Genomic DNA, 6917 nt, shown 5'->3' on the forward strand with positions numbered 1-6917 from the left:
GACCTTGAAATGCTTCTTACGAAGCCACTCCTTCGTTGCCCGGGTGGTGTGTTTGGGATCATTGTCATGCTGAAAGACCCAGCCACGTTTCATCTTCAATGCCCTTGCTGATGGGAGGAGGTTTGCACTTAAAATCTCACGATACATGGCCCCATTCATTCTTTCATGTACACGGATCAGTCGTCCTGTTCCCTTTGCAGAGAAACAGCTCCAAAGCATGATGTTGCCACCCCTATGCTTCACAGTAGGTATGGTGTTCTTTGGTTGCAACTCAGCATTCTCTCTCCTCCAAACACGACGAGTTGTGTTTCTACCAAACAGTTCTACTTTGGTTTCATCTGACCATATGACATTCTCCCAATCCTCTTCTGGATCATCCAAATGCTCTCTAGCCTACCTCAGACGGGCCCGGAAATGTACTGGCTTAAGCAAGGGGACACGTCTGGCACTGCAGGATCTGAGTCCCTGGCGGTGTAGTGTGTTACTGATGGTAGCCTTTGTTACGTTGGGCTCAGCTCTCTGCAGGTCATTCACTAGGTCCCCCCCCCGTGTGATTCTGGGATTTTTGCTCACCGTTCTTGTGATCATTTTGACCCCACGGGGTGAGATCTTGCGTGGAGCCCCAGATCGAGGGAGATTATCAGTGGTCTTGTATGTCTTCAATTTTCAAATTATTGCTCCCACAGTTGATTTCTTCACACCAAGCTGCTTGCCTATTGCAGATTCAGTCTTCCCAGCTTGGTGCAGGTCTACAATTTTGTTTCTGGTGTCCTTCAACAGCTCTTTGGTCTTCACCATAGTGGAGTTTGGAGTGTGACTGTTTGAGGTTGTGGACAGGTGTCTTTTATACTGATAACAAGTTCAAACAGGTGCCATTAATACAGGTAATGAGTGGAGGACAGAGGAGCCTCTTAAAGAAGAAGATACAGGTCTGTGAGAGCCAGAAATCTTTCTTGTTTGTAGGTGACCAAATACTTATTTTCCACCATAATTTGCAAATAAATCCTTTTAAAAATCAGACGATGTGATTGTCTAGATTTGTTTCCACATTTTGTCTCTCATAGTTGAGGTATACCTATGATGACAATTACAGGCCTCTCTCATCTTTTTAAATGGGGGAGAACTTGCACAATTGGTGGCTGACTAAATACTTTTTTGCCCCACGGTATATATATAAATAAAAATTACTCACACCTTATAATTACCAAAAAAAAAGAGAGTTTTTTTTCAAGCAAATTCAGTTACGTGGCTCAAAGAGCTAAACTGAAAGTTATCACTTCAGAAAATTTTTGGAAATGGTGAAATCTGCAATTTTGTAAATCCCTCAACCATATTAAAAAAATCTAGTCCACAATAAAAAAAAATGCTAATGTTCCACAGGATATTAGGCTTATATCTAATATAACCATTCTGGTCCCCAAAAAAGACCAGACTCCTCACTACAATTGAAATGTACAGTAAGACACAGAAAGCTCAGGAAATATTGGTACAGACTCTACACTACAATACATATACTAAAGACACAGAGAACTCGGGAGACATTGGTAAGGACTCTAAACTAATACCATACCTCCCAACTTTAGAACTTAAGAATGAGGGACACCTAGGGATGGAAAAGACATGCGGAGCGCATCGCGACAATAATGGGAGTGGCTTAAATGCGTTGAATTTTGAGGTGGCTTAAAAGAACATGGTTAAATAGAATCTAAAGCTGTATTAAACCCACAAGCAAACATTTATTATATTTCAGCTTACAAATTCTTAGATGTGATGGCTGCATTAGTTTTCTTTTTCTTTCTTTTTTAGGCTTTCTTCTATTTTCACCTGGTGATCCAGCCAGTATGTTTTTTTGTTTTTCAAAAGAACAAGCTGTCCTGCAGATGTAGCCATTAGAGAGTTGAGACAAACCATTTACCATTGACAGGGGTGCTTACAATGATCAGCTTTTTTTTTATTTATGTAAGACCTTTATCCTGAAAGAAAAAATATGTTTGCTGCAATTGCTTATAAAGTGTTAGTGTATTTAAATCTTCTAGTCCATCTAACACTCCCTTCCTTCCAGACTGACAATGTTGCTGTTCAAAGGTGCCCTCATTGCTCTTTCATCCAGAGTTGTGTCTCACTAATACAGGAGGTGTGTTACTGACCAGATCACCAGGTGAAAATGAAAAAAAAAAAAAAAAAACAAAAAAAACAAATGCAGCCACCACATCTAATGATTACTAAGCTGAAATATATTACATTTTTGATTTTGGGTTTATTACAGCTTTACAGTGGTATATACTGTACACAGTCCGCAGTCCTCATACCCACAAAATACTCCTTAATTTCTGTGCTATGAGTGAGAGGCCCGCTGACATAAACCTACACCATGTATACACTCAGATACAGTTACAGGCTGAGGTATACATAGTCACCCTTTATATCAGAATCTCCCCTTCACATCAGGTGCCCCCTTCACATTAAAGTCCCCTCCTTCACACCAGTAGTTCCCCTTTACATCAGAAGACCCCTACATTAAGAGCCACCCTTTCACATCAGAGTCCCCTTTTACAGCAAGAGTCCTCCTTTACATCTGCAATGGCCCTTAAATTTGGGGCCCCTTTCTCATCAGTGTCCCCCTTTAACATTGGTAGTCCCCCTTTAACATTGGTAGTCCCCCTTTAACATCAATAGTTTACAATGACATCAGCAGTCTTCCCTTGACATCAAGAGTCCCCCTTTACATCAGGCACTGGGGGGTGTTAGGAGGGGTGATCCGGGGATATGAAATCCATAGACAGGGATCCTAAGCCTAGAATGAAGACCGCTATGAGGGAGATAGTGCAGGCTGGATTACAGTGTGAAGTGGAGGGAGTTGGGCTGTGGACAGGAGAAGTATCCGGGGAATGGAGGAGCCTCGGAGTCTATCAGGAACTTGTGGCAGGGAAAGGGTGCAGTGCAGACATTTAGTGAAGAGGGAAAGGAGGTCTGCTGTGTGGGGACAGGAGTGACTGATAACAGGGAAGAGGAGAGGAGTATTAGGATCAGAGATGCCGTGGAGGGAGGAGAACAGTAATCAGAGCTGGGGGGACTTGAATCACTGATTGCAGGGAGAGGAGTAGCGGAGTTGGAGCTGTCAGTGGTGGGGAATGAGAGGAGAAAAGCAGATGAGCCGGTGTCTTGTCGAATACAGTTCCCTACCCAGAAGTGTCCGCCCTGTACTGCGCAGGCGCAGTACGGAGGACAAACGAGACGCCGAAAGTCTCCGAAGTTCAACAGCTGATCGTCAGCTGTACACGGCGCCTGCGCATTTATTCTTACCCTATGTCCAGGATCATTCCCTACTATCCAAGTGGACATAGAGTTAGAATAAATAGTTGCCGAGCGCAGCAAGGCCGTGCCCGAAGCGTGGCGAGCGAAGCGTGGCGAGCGAAGCGTGGCGAGCGAAGCGAGCCCGCGAGGGGCCTTCTTACACAGCCATCGCTAACAGGTGCCCGAGCGCCGTGTAGAGCTGATGGTCAGCTGATCAACTTCGGACATTTTCGGCATCTCCTGCTGCTCCGTACTGCGCAGGCGTTGCGCCTGCGCAGTACGGGGCGGACACTATCTGATAGGAGGACACTATATGTCAGAACACCGGACTGAGAGGAGAGCTTGCAGGGAGAAGAAAGTGTGTAGGTGCAGGGGGAGGTGGGGGGGTGGGGAGAGATCACCTACCAGATCGGCTGCAGGGATTGAGAATGGGGGCACCGTTTGCTGACCTTTCCATTGCTGGGAGGAGATGAGGGTGGGTAAGCAAACTGTAAAGTTCCAATGTGACAGTGACATTGGCAATGCAGGGGTGCTACAGTGACATCATGAAGCTGGAGAGGAATGAGAGCACTTTCCGCACCTCCTCCGGGCTCTCTCCTGTTCTCCTGATTTGATTTTTCTCATCCAGAGCTAAGCTGACAGGAGTAATGATGCCGCTGTCACTACTCCTGTCAGCCTTGTAGTGGCAGAAACGCTCCTCCCGGCACCCCCAGCTCACATGTTGCCATCATATTTCTGCTTCCTCCTTGTCCCTGCTCTGTGGCCCTGGATGATGATCCCTGAACAGTCCACACACCCTCCACGTACCTTTCCTTCAGAGTCACCGCTTGCTGCAGTCCTGCCTTCTGCTCTCAACACTTCCTGAGAGAGTGAGGCAGACAGGCATCCCCTCCATATCATTCCGCCAGGGAGAGCTAGGCTGGGGGCCGGAACTTTAAACTAACTGTCGGCAAATGCGGCTCTAGCTGCCTCCGCCCCTACATTAAAAAAAAGAGCTCCCGCTCTGCTACTGCCTCCTGGGGCCCCACTGATGGAAGGATGGGGCCCCGTAAATGTTATTTAATGATTGGTCAATGTAGGAGCTGGTCACAAGCCTTGAAAACTGCCTGCACTTTACAAGAGTGAGTGGCAGTGGAGGCAATGCGGGAAACAGCTCAGCTGAGCGGGACTGCGGGACATAAGTCCGAATCCGGGGCTGTCCCGCAGAATCCGGGACTGTTGGGAGGTATGCTAATACATATATTAAAGACAAGGATAACTAAGCAAACATTGGTACAGACTCTATGCTATGGTACTTAAACTAAAGACACAAATAACTTATAAAATGTTAGCAGGGACTCTACACTATGATACATACACAAAAGACAAAAAGAATCCAGCAAACATTGGTACAAACTCTACACTATGATACTTATACTAAAGACACAAAGAACTCAGGAGACATTGGCAGGGACTCTACACTATCATACATATACTAAACACAAACATAACCTTATGGAATATACGACAAAGTGTAAAATCTTATCTCAGTGCAAAGTTGACCACTCTGTCAGTAGTGCTGTGATAAATGTAATCAACATCAAGTGTATATAAAGTTAATGAGAAAAAAAATGTAAATAATATAGTCCAAAGTGAAAAAAAATAAAAAATTGAAATAAATAGTCAAGATGATTCCACCCAGTGCAATGTGCTGAAAAAAGTCCACTGTATTGGTCAATATTCACTGTGCGTTTTTTCCAAAGAAAACACCTTCTGTGCACCAACGTGATCCCTCTCCAAATAGACAGTAACTCACCAGAAACATATGCCTTCCATTCTTATGGTTGGCGTATTAAACTCAATAGAACATTGAATCAGTTGACTCAAATCTCATGGAGTTCCTCCGTGGGGTGGATATCTCAAAGTATCCCATATGGAAAATAAAGAAAATGCCTCCAATGGTACAGTAACCCAATAATCAATGACTTTATTTAAAGCAGGAAAATCATTCACATTTTAAAAACATATAGCCTTTTAGTACATTTGTGTTGGGGGTGCATAGCTTAGGGTGCTGCTTTGTATCTCACCACCTGTGTTAGGACGGTGGCAACGGTAGCTGGAGGTGGTGAGATACAATCCAGATACATTGGTACAAACTCTACACTATGATACTTATACTAAAAACACAAAGAACTCAGAAGCCATTGGCAGGGACTCTGCACTATGATACATATAGTAAAGACAAAGATAACCTTATGCTTAGAACACATGGGTCAAATGCTGGGCGACATCGGTTTATTGGTTCAATAAAAATCGTCCGACATTTGGCCCGTGTGTATGGCAACCGGTCTGATAGAAGCCGAACCATTTGGCCATCTTCTGTCAGACCAGCATGCTGGAAAACCAGCAGTCGACCAGCTCCCGATCGGCCCTCTCAGCCATTGGCAGGGACTCTGCACTATGATATATATACTAAAGACTAAGATAGCTCAGGGAACATTGGTACGGACTCCATGCTATGGTACTAAAACTAAGGACACAAATAACTTATGAAATATTAGCAGGGACTCTACACTATGATACATATACAAAATACAAAAATAATCCAGGAAACATTGGTACAAAATCTACACTATGATACTTATACTAAAAACACAAAGAACTCAGGAGCCATTGGCAGGGACCGTACACTATGATACGTATACTAAATACAAAGATAATTGGATTGGATTTTACACTATAATACATACACTAAAGACAAAGATAACTCAGGAAACATTGGAAAAATACTCCATACTTACAAATAATACTTATAATAATACAAATAATACAAATACTTATACTAAAAACACAAAGAACTCAGGAGCCATTGGCAGGGACTACAACACTATGATACGTATACTGAATACAAAGGGAATTGGATTGGATTTTACACTATAATACATACACTATAGACAAAGATAACTCAGGAAACATACTTACAAATAATGATAGCAATCTGACTTGGTACTCACAGCCTATACATCACTCCAACCATTTCTGCAATCCTTTATCTGTAGGACAGTTATTTAGATCTAATCACACAAGATATGACGAGTATTTCGTGTTCTCAGGAAGGAAGCTCATGTGACCACAGGCTCATTGGCCATAAATGAAGAACAGCCAATTGCAGGTCAAATTTTCCACACACTTTTTTTTTTTATCACGGGCCTGTGGCCTCTGGTTTCCACACTTATGCATACAACATAACACAGAAGGGATCTCATCACGTACTTACTACTAGAAGCACTGAGGTTGTTTTTCTAAACACTTTTTCCTTTGCAAGGAAAGTTGCACTATTAAAAGGGAATTTTCCCCAGCGCTTAAAGAATGCGATGAAACTTCTATTATCTATTTATGTGCAAGAAAAAAATGCTGTTATTTTCATTTTTCTTGGGTGGGTATTCGTTGCAAAGTAAAATATCACCAAATCCACTAAGCTCTGAAGAAAACAACATTTCACAGCACAATTTTTTTTTTTGATTAGTAAATCAACCCCTCTGCGTAGGCAGGGCTGGACTGGGATAAAAATTTGGCCCTGGACTTCATCCAGACCGGCCCACTTTATTTGTGCAAACAAGCACAAAAACAGTATATAAACTATA

At 43.1% G+C, this 6917-nt stretch overlaps 1 protein-coding gene across 1 annotated transcript in view; it reads right to left on the reverse strand.

The window, feature by feature from the left end:
- Positions 1-6359, reverse strand: part of LOC141117815 (low affinity immunoglobulin gamma Fc region receptor III-A-like) — a 47972-nt gene extending 41613 nt beyond the window's left edge. Inside the window, exon 1 of the transcript XR_012237218.1 lies at positions 6256-6359. The gene's annotated coding sequence lies outside the window, so the exon portion shown is untranslated. The remainder of the gene's footprint in view (positions 1-6255) is intronic.
- Between the last annotated feature and the right edge of the window lie 558 nt (positions 6360-6917).

This window comes from Aquarana catesbeiana, linkage group LG13 (genome assembly GCF_042186555.1).
Source record: "Aquarana catesbeiana isolate 2022-GZ linkage group LG13, ASM4218655v1, whole genome shotgun sequence".
NCBI lineage: Eukaryota > Metazoa > Chordata > Amphibia > Anura > Ranidae > Aquarana > Aquarana catesbeiana.